Source organism: Stomoxys calcitrans, chromosome 3 (assembly GCF_963082655.1).
Source record: "Stomoxys calcitrans chromosome 3, idStoCalc2.1, whole genome shotgun sequence".
NCBI classification, from domain to species: Eukaryota; Metazoa; Arthropoda; class Insecta; order Diptera; family Muscidae; genus Stomoxys; species Stomoxys calcitrans.
Window position 1 is genome coordinate 175,355,568 of NC_081554.1, and position 14,738 is coordinate 175,370,305.

General features: G+C 35.3%; 1 protein-coding gene across 4 annotated transcripts in view; it reads left to right on the forward strand.

Annotated features, from left to right (window-relative positions):
- LOC106092455 (stathmin) overlaps positions 1 to 14,738 on the forward strand; it is a 426,400-nt gene that overhangs the window by 306,781 nt on the left and 104,881 nt on the right. The window lies entirely within an intron of this gene.

Genomic DNA, 14,738 nt, shown 5'->3' on the forward strand with positions numbered 1-14,738 from the left:
ACACCGGAAACAATTTAAAGCGTCGTTTATCAACATTTGCGAGGTACTATGCCATGCATGGTCATGTAAATTGTCCCCAATGAGGTGTCGCACTTCGGCACGCCGTTTGCACTTGGCTATAAAAAAGCTCCCCTATTATTGAGTTTAAACTTAAATCAGAAAGCACTCATTAATGTGTGAGAAGTTTGCCCCTAACTCTACTCCCAAATGCCTCTTTTGGTGGCTACCCAGAGACTTGGCCCTTAAAATAAATATAAGCTTCGTTCTCTATTTTCAAATATATAATATAAGAGCCCCCTATTGGCATGATCGGTAAATAAGTTCTTTTTGAGGTTAGGGTGGACAACTTTTATATCAGCCACATATTACCATGGTCGGTAAATACGTCCGATTAGGCGTTTTGTGGTGGGGTGGTTCCCCAAACACATGGCTCTTCAATTGGTTATCATTTTTTTTTTCTCCCAAGCACCTTTCGTTTGAGCTCTATATTGTGATTGGTCTATTTGGCGGGTTTCGGACGGCCCTCGGGGCACCCGACCCCAAAAATAAAAACAATGTTTGGTTTATGATGACTGTGAGAGTGCAAAAAACACTGGGAACTTGGATCCAAATTTTAATACGATATTCGTTTTTTAGTCTCCAATACCTTATATTTGATACCCATATTGTGATCATCGGCACAATTTTGGGTGGCGTTTTTGGGGTAAGGGGGTGGATCCGCCCCTATCCGATATCTTATAATTATATAGCCTGTGTTTCCTTCCCATTCAATCTGTGAAAATTTTAAGAAGATTGGTTAAGCCGTTTTTGATTCCACGGAACAAACAAACAAAATGAGTCTCCCATATAGTCATGATGGGTCATATGCCTATTTGGGGCGATGTTTTTTTTGTCAAACATTTTTCTACAAAAAATTTTGTCAAAAATTTTTAAAAAAATTTTTTCTATAAAGAAAATTTTGTCAAAATTTTTTCTGTAGAAAATTTTGTCAATATTTTTTCTATAGAAAATGTTGTTAAAATTTTTTCTATAGAAAATGTTGTCAACAATTTTTTATAGAAAATTTTGCTATAGAAAATTTTGTAAAATTTTTTTTCGATAGAAAATTTTCTCCAAATTTTTTCTATAGAAAAATTTGTCAAAATTTTTTCTATAGAAAAATTTGTCCAAATTTTTTCTATAGAAAAATTTATCCAAATTTTATCTATAGAAAAATTTGTCCAAATTTTTTCTATAGAAAAATTTGTCCAAATTTTTTCTTTAGAACATTTTGTCAACTATTTTTCTATAGAAATTTCGTCAACAATTTTTCTATAGAAAATTTTGTCAAATTTTTTTTTATAGAAAATTTTTTTAAAAATTTTTAACAAAAAATTTTTAACAAAAAATTTTGTTCTCAAAAATGTTTCTATAGAAAATTTTGTCAATTTTTCTATAGAAAATTTTGTCAATTTTTCTATAGAAAATTTTGTCAATTTTTCTATAGAAAATTTTGTCAATTTTTCTATAGAAAATTTTGTCAATTTTTCTATAGAAAATTTTGTCAATTTTTCTATAGAAAATTTTGTCAATTTTTCTATAGAAAATTTTGTCAATTTTTCTATAGAAAATTTTGTCAATTTTTCTTCAGAAAAGTTTTTATCTACAAAGCTGTGGTAGCACTCAGACTATATGACATCAAGACAGTTCATTAGTGTTAGGATACCCGAAAAAGAAGATTGGGCAGCTGCATTGAATGCGTGGCCTGTCAGCTATTATATAGTGTCAGAATTTTTTAAAACGCCTGAATAAACTCCAGGCTTATGACTTATTACTAATATGGGTTCTAGGGCACTACAACATTTCAGAATTTGACCAGGGTTCAATCTAGGCGAGAAAGTGCACTTCCAAGCCTGTTTTTGCTGAAGATCTCAGCGACCATAGTGTTTGTACCACTGACTTTCGGATACAGTCTTAGGACCACTGACTTTCCGCTACATTCTAAGTACCACTGACTTTCCTTTCGACTACCGCCCACTGACTTTCGGCTACAGTCTTAGGACCACTGGCTTTCGGTTACAGTCTAAGGACCGCCGACTTCCGGCTACAGTCTAAGGACCTCTGACTTTCGGCTACAGTCCTAGGACCACTGACTTTCGACAGTCTAGGGACGACTGACTTTCGGCTACAGTCTTAGGACCACTGACCTTCGGCTACAGTCTAAGGACCACTGGCTTTGGGCTACAGTCATAGGACCACAATCTTAGAACCACAGTCTTAGGGCCACAGTCTTAAAGGACCACAATCATTGGACCATAGTCTTAGGACCACTGTCTTTGGACCACTGTCTTTGGACCACAGTCTTAGGACCACTTATGATGGCAGTCTAGGTCCACAGTCCTTAGGACCACAGTTCTTAGGACCACAGTTCTTAGAACCACAGTTCTAAGGACCACAATTCTTAGGACCACAGTTCTTAGGACCACAGTTCTTAGGATCACAGTTCTTAGGACCACAGTTCTTAGGACCACAGTTCTTAGGACCACAGTTCTTAGGACCACAGTTCTTAGCACCACAGTCCTTTCGACCACAGTCGGCATTGAATGCGTGGCCTGTCAGCTCTTAGTGAGTATCAGAATTCATAGAACGCCTGAATAAACTCCAGACTTATGACGTGTCACTAATAGGGGATCCAGGATACTACTAAATTTCAGAAAATTAGCAGGCGAATAAATATGTCTGGGCGGTTACGAGTCTCGGTCGATTCACTTAGTCTGATAGAAGAGATAGTAACTTAAAAGCAATTGTAACTTGCCCCTGTTGTTACCTGCTGTTGGCCTGCGACCTGCGACCGTATTATAACAGGAGTCGTAACTGGGCACTGTCCGTTTATGACCCTACTGCCAGTTTGTGACACTACTTGTTGAACATTTTCTAATGAAAAAACCTAACCTAACCTAAATTTTCTTTTATGCAAGCAACTTTTTTAAAATTTTCATTGCGGTTTCATGTTTGTTTTGTTTTGGGAGTACCTCTCAATTTCCGTTTTGTTTTTTTTTTTTAATATATGTATAGCCCTAGAAGTATGCTCTAATTTTTTTGTCTATTTTACATTTAAAGTACTCCGTTATGTTTTAAAGTTTTTATGAAATTTTATTGCAATATTGCACTACAACATTTCAGAATTTGACCAGGGTTCAATCTAGGCGAGAAAGTGCACTTCCAAGCCTGTTTTCGCTGAAGATCTCAGCGACCATAGTGTTTGTACCACTGACTTTCGGATACAGTCTTAGGACCACTGACTTTCCGCTACATTCTAAGTACCACTGACTTTCATTTCGGCTACCGCCCACTGACTTTCGGCTACAGTCTTAGGACCACTGGCTTTCGGTTACAGTCTAAGGACCGCCGACTTCCGGCTACAGTCTAAGGACCTCTGACTTTCGGCTACAGTCCTAGGACCACTGACTTTCGACAGTCTAGGGACGACTGACTTTCGGCTACAGTCTTAGGACCACTGACCTTCGGCTACAGTCTAAGGACCACTGGCTTTGGGCTACAGTCATAGGACCACAATCTTAGAACCACAGTCTTAGGGCCACAGTCTTAAAGGACCACAATCATTGGACCATAGTCTTAGGACCACTGTCTTTGGACCACTGTCTTTGGACCACAGTCTTAGGACCACTTATGATGGCAGTCTAGGTCCACAGTCCTTAGGACCACAGTTCTTAGGACCACAGTTCTTAGAACCACAGTTCTAAGGACCACAATTCTTAGGACCACAGTTCTTAGGACCACAGTTCTTAGGATCACAGTTCTTAGGACCACAGTTCTTAGGACCACAGTTCTTAGGACCACAGTTCTTAGGACCACAGTTCTTAGCACCACAGTCCTTTCGACCACAGTCGGCATTGAATGCGTGGCCTGTCAGCTCTTAGTGAGTATCAGAATTCATAGAACGCCTGAATAAACTCCAGACTTATGACGTGTCACTAATAGGGGATCCAGGATACTACTAAATTTCAGAAAATTAGCAGGCGAATAAATATGTCTGGGCGGTTACGAGTCTCGGTCGATTCACTTAGTCTGATAGAAGAGATAGTAACTTAAAAGCAATTGTAACTTGCCCCTGTTGTTACCTGCTGTTGGCCTGCGACCTGCGACCGTATTATAACAGGAGTCGTAACTGGGCACTGTCCGTTTATGACCCTACTGCCAGTTTGTGACACTACTTGTTGAACATTTTCTAATGAAAAAACCTAACCTAACCTAAATTTTCTTTTATGCAAGCAACTTTTTTAAAATTTTCATTGCGGTTTCATGTTTGTTTTGTTTTGGGAGTACCTCTCAATTTCCGTTTTGTTTTTTTTTTAATATATGTATAGCCCTAGAAGTATGCTCTAATTTTTTTGTCTATTTTACATTTAAAGTACTCCGTTATGTTTTAAAGTTTTTATGAAATTTTATTGTCGTATTGTTTCGAGTTTTTTTTTATCTTTTTTTCTTTTCTTTCATCGCATCTGTCACACAATTGCAATTCAATCTGATATGAAAAATGCATGTCATCATGTTTTTTCTATTTATAGATTTTGTTTGTATATTTTTATTAAAAACAAAAACACACATTGTTTTATATAGAAGCGGTAAATATTAATAGCGAATGTCAGTGTCTATGTCAGAGGATAGTCAGTCATTGAATGTCATGTTGCTGCTACATGCAGAGGCAATGTGACATGCAGTTTCTCGTGGGTCTGGGAGGGACTTGTTTCATGTTCCAAGCCAAATTTAACATCACATTGTTGATTGTTGTCTGGCTGGATGGATGGTTCTATGTCAATGCTCCCCTTCCTGTTTAATAGAGGGTCGTTAGTTAAGCATGATGAAAAATATAACATTAAACACAACACTTTTTGATAATTTTTTGTCACTGTTGAAAACATGGTCTTTCGAGATCGGCGACCTTAAGTAATCTCAGAATGTAATAAAAATCAGCCTAGTTAAAATTTTTTATACATTTTTTTTTATTAAAATTTCTGTTTTTCCAAAATCATCACCTGTTTGTTCGTTTCTATTCCTCCTGTTGGGTGAACCATGTATACCTTCCAGTTGGTGTCGTAGATTCTGCCGCATGAATTATTTATATTTTTCTTGCTGCCTTGGTGGATGCTGCTGGTCTTGCGATATTGTGGACTCAAAGAAAAAAAAAATGACAAACAACAATGATGGTTGTAGACCATTAGGGCGTAGTATAACCAAGGGCGAGACATTCAACCATGTTGCAGGTTAACGCTTCAGTCGCTCAGTCCCCATCAAATCAAACTTAAGCTATGTCATCTATCCATCCAACCATCCATTCAAGCTGCTATCTACAGCTTTCCAAACCACACCAATTGGCAAAGTCATGTTAAGCAAATGCCCCATCATATCAACATAGTCACCTCAGCCCTAATAAAAACCCCATGATGGAGTTGAGAGTTCAAAATTAATTTGAGTACCAAAGCTAAACATTTCCATGAGTATGTAGTCTCATTAGCCATAATCAACGTTAGCAGTATCTGCATTAATTTTTCGAAAATTTTCATTATGATCTGCTGCATTAGAGCACAGGACCATGGGATGAATGACATTGTAACATAGAGGTGCACTATTTTGTAAGAATACACTGCCAATCATGGATGGTATATGACAGGCTAGGGCTTTGAAGCTATCACTGGCAACTGGTAATAGGGTTTGAATGATGTGCGAAAGCATTTTTAAAGAATTTTTTGATTAGAGACTGACAAAAACCATGACACATGATGGATTTTGTTAATCCCAAGCCGCTTAAGGACTTCAGAATACTGATTTTTTGGCCAGTGGAAGTATTATCTTAATTGAAATTGGGACAAGGGAAAAGTTCACTCGAAAAACAGTTTGGCCCTGAAAATTATCCTTAATTCGATATTCAAATATGAAAATATTCGATAATTAATCCAGTATAAACAATGTGTGCTAGAGCGAAATGCATCACAAAAAGTAAAATTATTAAAACAATCATCAAAAATTTAAGTTTTAGCACAAACACCCGTCAAAAACAATTCAAAATTTCATCGAAAATCCATTAAAAAATTGCCAAAATTGCTACTGACTTTCAGCTACAGTCTTAGGACCACAGTCTTAGTCTAAGAACCACTGACCTTCGACTACGGTCTTAGGACCACTGACTTTCGGCTACAATCTTAGAACTACTGATGTTCGGCTACAGTCTAAGGACCACTGGCTTTCGGCTAAGGTTTATGACCCCACAATCCTTAGGACCACAGTCATAGGACCATAGCCCTTACGACCACAGTTCTTAAGACCACACAGTCCTTAGGACCACAGTCCTTAGGTCCACACAGTCCTTAGGACCACACAGTCCTTAGGACCACACAGTCCTTAGGACCACACAGTCCTTAGGACCACACAGTCCTTAGGACCACACAGTCCTTAGGACCACACAGTCCTTAGGACCACACAGTGCTTAGGACCACACAGTGCTTAGGACCACACAGTCCTTAGGACCACACAGTCCTTAGGACCTCAGTCCTTAGGACCACAGTCCTTAGGACCACACAGTCCTTAGGACCACACAGTCCTTAGGACCTCACATTCCTTAGAACCACACAGTCCTTAGGACCACACAGTCCTTAGGATCACACAGTCCTTAGAACCATACAGTCCTTAGAACCATACAGTCCATAAGACCACGCAGTCCCTCGGACCACAGTCCTTTGGTCCACACAGTCCTTAGGACCACACAGTCCTTAGGACCACACAGTCCTTAGGACCACACAGTCCTTAGGATCACACAGTCCTTAGGACCACACAGTCCTTAAGACCACACAGTCCTTAGTTCCACACAGTCCTTAGGAACACACAGTCCTTAGGACCATACAGTCCTTAGGACCACACAGTCCTTAGGACCACTCAGTTTTTAGGACCACACTGTCCTTAGGATCACACAGTCCTTACGACCACAATCCTTACGACCACAATCCTTAGGACTACAGTCCTTAGGACAACGGTCCTTAGGACCACACAGTCCTTAGGACCACACAGTTCTAGGACCACACAGTCCTTAGGACCACACAGTCCTTAGGACCACACAGTCCTTAGGACCACACAGTCCTTAGGACCACAAAGTCCTTAGGACCACACAGTCCTTAGGACCACACAGTCCTTAGGACCACACAGTCCTTAGGACCACACAGTCCTTAGGACCACACAGTCCTTAGGACCACACAGTCCTTAGGACCACACAGTCCTTAGGACCACACAGTCCTTAGGACCACACAGTCCTTAGGACCACACAGTCCTTAGGACCACACAGTCCTTAGGACCACACAGTCCTTAGGACCACACAGTCCTTAGGACCACACAGTCCTTAGGACCACACAGTCCTTAGGACCACACAGTCCTTAGGACCACACAGTCCTTAGGACCACACAGTCCTTACGACCATACAGTCCATAGAACCACACAGTTCTTAGGACCACATAGTCCATAGGTCCACATAGTCCTTAGGACCACACTGTCCTTATGATCACACAGTCCTTAGGACCACACAGTCCTTAGGACCACACAGTCCTTAGGACCACACAGTCCATAGGACCACACAGTCCTTAGGACCACACAGTCCTTAGGACCACACAGTCCTTAGGACCACACAGTCCTTAGGACCACACAGTCCTTAGGACCACACATTCCTTAGGACCACGCAGTCCTTAGGACCAAACAGTCCATAGGACCACACAGTCCTTAGGACCATACAGTCCTTAGGACCACACAGTCCTTAGGACCACACAGTCCTTAGGACCACACAGTCTTTAGGATCACAGTCTTAGGGCCACAATGACCCATGCATCGGTGCTGGTCCTAGTCTTCATAGATCAGGCACCTTATATCTCTAGCTGAAAATCACAACCTTCGACGCCTTTTAGCCTGAAATCTAGAAAAAAAACTTTTGTTTACCAATTCGTGGTACCAACATGTGGCACGGATTTTAGTACTTTTTGTACAATTTAGTACGAATTTCCTTAAAACTCTTCCGTAAACAAGACATCATTTTCAATAACTGAAAGCGTAATTATCATATAAAAATTTTTAAGTTCAAAAAGTCCCCTTTAACAATTCGTCAATGCGTGTGGTACCGAATTTAGTACTTTCGCAAATACTAAAAAAAGTAAATTTTGCTAGTTTGTAAATTTTTTGGTACCCAAAAGCACTGATTATCATAATTTGATTTTGTTTCAAAGTTCCACGTTTACCATAGTTCATCAAAGCTTGTGTTACCGAATTTAGTACTATTTGTACAGTTTAGTAAAAATTTCTTTAAAACTCCGGCATAATCAAGTTTCAAAATGACACCTTTAACGATTTGTCAATGCGTGTGGTACGAAATTTTGTACTTTTTTGAAAACTAAATAACGAACTTGTTACAGTTTTGGTACATTTTTGAAAAGGCATGATTTTCATAACTATTTTTTTTTTTTCAAAATAACATCTTTACCAGTTTGTTAATGCTGGTGGTACGGAATTTAGTACTTTCGTGAAAACTAAAAGAGTATTTTTTACAAAGCGGGAACCTTTTTTGGAAACTTAAAAAGCATAATCTTGGTAATGATTTTTTTTTTAGTTTCAAAATGCCATTTATATCAGTTCCTCAAAGCCTGTGGTACGCAATTTAGTACTTTCGTGAAAACTAAAAAAAGTACTTTTTCAAAATTGTTCTAGAACGAACTTCCTTAAAATTCTGGCAAAATCACATGCAACACACCAAGATTGTTACTTATGCAAATTTTAAAATTCAGCCATTTCATCTTGTTGATGAATATATTTTTTTTGTTCCTTTGCAAGTAGTATGGGACAGCAGGAATCTACATAATTTTTGCTTTCCCACAGAAAATTCTAATATTTTTATTTCCTACTCTATTATAAGAAATATGACGTATAGGTAGTAGTAAGGGACAGTAGGAATATTCGATATTTTCCTCTTACATAAAAATTAACTGCTTTTTTGGCTACGCAGGTGTAAAAATATATACCGCATGTCTTTTTACTTAAAAATCAAGAACAGATTTTTGCCCAAATTCAAAACATGACTCTTAACTTGGTTTCTTTATTAGATTTGTTAAAATTTGAAAGGCAGTGCACACCTCTCTCAAGTTTGCAACAAATCTCCTTTTACTCAAAGCCTGACAAATATTCAATTTTTCTCTACCCCAATTTTCCCTTGAGAGTTTGAAGTGTCTTTTGGCTTAAGCCGAAAATATTTTCCACGAAATTTTAATTAAAACTAAAAAATGTTGTACGCTTCATTTCTAAGAGAGCTTTCAAAGCCTGGGGGTATGCTATACCCTTGTAAGCACTTCTGATGAACAAACTGTAAAGATGAGAAAACGGTTTTAATTTATACTTTTTTTAACATGCATACCTTTGGCAAAGTGAATAAATGCAGTTTCAGAGAATTTATTAGCAACAAAAATCTCTTCCTCCCCTAAAGAATTTTTTAATTGAAAACAACAATCCCTTGGCGGATGCAAGTTGTATTTTAGTTAGTTTTAGCATGCTTATTACTTTATAGTTTTGCTACAAACCCTCCTAAAAGTATGCTGTCTATAGACAGCAAACAAACTGAAAATTGTTTTTCACCTTTTGGGGTAGACGGACAAACAAGCAACTAAAAACCTTGAACTTTTGCTTAATAACCTCACAGCCCTCATACTCATTTTCTTGTACTGTATGAAATTTGTAAAATATTAAAAACGACCCCCCAAAGTATACTAAAGAAAAAGTTTTCTGTTTGCTTAGTCTTTAGTCTATTAACACACACCCATACCGTAAAGCCGAGGAATTTCGTAATCGATTTTTCTCTAGTATTCATAAATTGCCAACAGATATTGACAGCCACAACATTGGTTGGCCAATATTATTTCAATAGTCTGGTTTGGGGTTTTTTTGAGGCTTGCCTGGTTGGTCTACACCATTTGTTGCTCTGCCACTCCTTCTAAATGTATGGCCATATAAAACCTAAGTTTATAGCTTACCCCCAGTAGAAGACATGTCACTAGCATGCCGCACTATATAAATATGCATAGGCCCCAACTATGGAATAGATGGACCCTCCTCAAAGCAATGGCCATTATCTTCTGCCACACATTCTGTGTCCTAGACTCATATGCAGACAATGACGCAGATGAAAACATATTTTTGGATAAAACTGCAAATGACAGTAGAAAACCCACAACGACGCACGAAAGGCTTGTTGTCGTCATTGTATATGGTGTGAAAAAAAACGAAACACTGTACTTTGTTGTAGATTGTTTCCATAAATATGGTCATATGGAAATAACAGAAATACAATAGTTGAGAATTGATATCGATTGCATTTCTGCGGTTGACAGCCTTCTACTATGAAAAACATGATGATGCAATAAAAATTAGAAGCTATTTGTTTAGACATTTCAATGATATGCCCTTTCCTTTATCAAACTACAAATAAATATATATATCCTAAAAGTATGCTATTAATTATAAATTGTTTTAAAAACCTAGTTTTTGTTCATTTGTTTGAATGAAAATTCTAAAATAAGCCATAAATCATTAAAAGTAGAAATGAACTGATGTTAAAGATAAGAATTTTTCGAAGAATGTATATTAGGCTGGCCCTTATAAGGGCTACATAAAGAAAATTAATACTACTCTAAAAAGAAGCAAAGCGCAATAGAGAATGAATAAGAATCTATATTTGTTATAATTAAGATAAACGCAAAGAAACAAAAATGTATTGCATACCTTTAGGCTGTAATAGAAGAATTGTTTGTGTAGCATACACTAAGGCGGCAAAGCAAAGAAAACGACATAAAAACAATTAGACAAAAAATGTGAAAAGAAACTTTTTTAATAACATATTTTGCAGACAGTTTTCGCAAAGAGAAAATTTTCTCAACATTTTAGTTGTACCAAAAATTTTAGCAAAAATTTCTTTGTCAAAATCTTTTTTTTAAGAAAATTTTTTCAAAACTTTAGTTACATAGAAAATTTTGTCAAAATTTTATATCTATAGAAAAATTTTTCATAAATTTCGTATAATGCTGCCTATATTAGAAAAGTTAACTTTATATTACACCTTTAAGCATACTTTTAGGATGAGAAATGTGAAAGTATCCTTTTGCTGAGCAAACAAAAAAGCAACGACTAATTAATTGAAATGTAAATACTGACAAATTTGACAGGTATAAACTGATACGAATTATTTAGGTGATATTTCTGTGAAAATGGATTTTAAATTTCCAATTAGTTTACCTTAATTAACGTGTTGAATTTCTAAATAAAATCCCTTGAGAATATACATTGTGTCAACGATCATAAATCAAAGGCCACAGTTAATTAATCCACACATATTTGTGGCATAACCTAGAGAAAAACAAAAAATAAAAGATAAATAAAGCATACATTAAGGATGCAACAGCATATTAAGAGAGTAATAAATTATGTAATTCACATAGTAATTTAAATAATTCGAACATTTGAAAAGCTTACCAACACCTAAGTCATACAATTTTAATGGCAAATCATTCAATTACAATGATTATCTTAATTGGAGACTATGTTTAAAAGAACAAAAATCACAGCATATTTTAAGGCCATAAAGAAAATTTTGTCAACCTTTTTTTTTATAGAAAATTTTGTCAAAATTTTATTTCTATAGAAAATCTTGTTAAAATTGTCTGTTGTGGCGTTCTTCCATTTTCTTTTCACTATGGGCAAAGAATTTGTAGCATACCCTTAGGCTGCAAGCAAAAAATTAAATTATTTCAAGCATACCTTAAGCTCATAAACAGCAAAATTAAATCATTCCCAAGAAAATGGAATAATTTGCTGGATTTTCATTTCTTTGTTTTTGCCAACAATTTCATTTCTTAACTCCCTAGCCATTCGTAGGCCAGGTCTTGACAGTTTCTAGTGTTTTGCCTTTACACCCACATAGTGCCATTTTGCCTATGAATTGTTTATATTTCATTACAGTCCCATGCCGGCCCCTCTGTCAGGTTAATAGAGGAAGTGTTAGTGCAAAATCCTCATAATCATCAATAGCCTTCCTGATTCATAGTCATCATCAGCAGCATCACCATCATCAGGCCAACCATTGTTGCCCGAAGGCCTGTGTAGGTATTCTCGCCGGATTAGGCAGAGAATAGACTCTACTATGCCAGCAAATGATAAATGCTGGCGTTTGTTTGCCTGCGATATTGTTGTTGTTGCTGCTGTCATTGTCGATATAGTCCCGTTGTTGTCAACATCCTTTCCCTGTTGCCGGCCGACATACTCTCTCTCTCTCTCTCGCTCTGTACGTTGCCACTCATCTTTGTTTTTCTGTCCCTATGCTGCATCCATATTGTCATCCTCTGTGTCATTATTCTGGGCACGATAGCACGAACACGGACATATTCGCAGAGTACATAAATTGGATTTTTTTGCCTTTGTATAGTTTGCAATTTTTCTTCATTCTTTTTTTTCTGCTGCCAAACAATTTCAAAGTTATTGTCTTTGTGACAATGTCAACGGATGAACGCATTTCCATGATAAAGTGAGTGAGTGGAGTTGGTTTGGAGTTTGTCCATGAGGAACATGCGGTAGGGATCTGTAGGCTAGAAATGTTCCAGGAAAGGAAATTAATCTGACGCCTATACTGTGGTAAAAAAAAACAAAATGGTCAAACTTTCCCATAGATAACAAATTTATACCAAATTTTCTGTTTTCAAAAAATTTCCTTTTGTGGAAAATTTAAAAAACAAAAATCCCATAGATAGGAAATTTAGAATAAATTTCTAATATCTAAAAAAATTAAGAAATAAATTCATAAAAATGAAATTTTGACAGAATTTCCCCTAGTTAAGAAATTTTGACAAATAACCCATGTTAAGCAAATTTTGACAAATTTTTCTAAGATAAGAAATTGACCAAATTAACCCTTGATATGACATTTTAACAAAATTTTCTATAAGAATTTTGAAAAAATTTCTCATTGATAAAAAATGGTGACCAAATTTCCCATAGATAAAAATTTGCGACAAAATTTCCCATAGACAAAAAATTTTGACAAAATTTCCCACACATAATAAATTTTGACAAAATTTCCCATAAATAGGAACTTTTTGAAGACATTTGCCATATATACAACTTTTTTACAAAATTACCCCTAGATTGAAATTTTGACAGTATTTTCCATAAATAAGAAATTTTGAAAAAATTTCCCTTGGATAAAAAATTTTCCCGAAATAAGAAATTTTGACAACATTACTCATCGATATGAAATATATAATTTTCCCATTAACAAAAAACCGTGACAAAATTTCCCATTGGTAAGAAATTTTGAAAAAATTCCCACACATAAAAAATATTGAGAAAATGTCCTTCATATAAGAAATTTAGAAAAAATTTCTCATACATAAGAAATTTTGACTAAATCTCCTATATATAAGAAATTTGGGCAAAAATTTCCCATACATAACAAATTTTGACTAAATCTCCTATGTACAAGAAATTTGGGCAAAATTTCCCATCAATAAAAAATCTTGACAAAATTTCCCACAGTTACGCAATTTTGACAAAAAATTATTTTAGATGGAAAATTTGGCAAATTTAAAAATCAACTAATTAGTTAAAAAATTAAAAATTTCCCTAATATTAAAATGATTATTCATAAATAATTAATTTTGACAAAAATCCCATTGGAAAGCAATTTCGACAATTATTTTACAGGGGTATGAAATTTTGACAAAATTTCCAGCAGATAAAATTTTTTTGACAGAACTTTTCAGAGATATAAAATTTTTGGCAAAATTTCTCATCCATAGGAAACTTTCAAAAAATTTCCCATACACTGCAAACTTTAAAAAAATTTCCCATAAATGAGAAATGTTAAAAATTTCCCATAAATGAGAAATGTTAAAAATTTCCTCTAATTAAGAAATTTTAACTAAATTTTCCTAAATAATTTTGGCAAAAATTGTTATAGGAAATTTTGCACAAAATTTCCCTTTGACAAAATTTCCCAAAGATAGGGAATTTATTGAGCAAATTTTCCATAAATAGGAAATTTATTAACAAAATTTCCCATATATGAGAAATTTTTACAAAATTTCCCCTAGATAGGAATTTTTAAAAATTTTCTTCTTAGAAATTTTGACAAAATTTCCCATAGAGAAGAAAATTTGCCAAAATTTTCTATGAATAAGAAATTATGTTAAAATTTCCCATAGATATGGCAATTGAACAAATTTCCTTTAGATGGGAAATTTTGACTGCATGGGATAAACAAGTAAGTTTTTTTTTAATAAAAAATTTTCATTAAATTTCTCTTAATGGAGGAATTTTGATAAAATTTGCCCAGATACGAAATTTTTAAAAAATATTTCATATATAAATTAATTTTGACAAAATGTCCCACAGTAATGTAATTTTGACAAATATTTTCCATGGGTATGAAATTTTGACAAAACTCCTCATATATCTTAAAAAAATTTTGACAAAATTTATCAGACATAGGAAATTTTGAAAAAAATTTCCTTTAATAAGATATTGACAAAATTACAACCATAAGAAATTTTGACAAATTAACCCCTATATATAAAATTTTGGCAAAATTCCCCATAAATAAGAAACTTAAAAAAAATCCCATAAATGATAAATGTTACAAAATTGACGTAATTTCTTATTGATAACTAATTTCC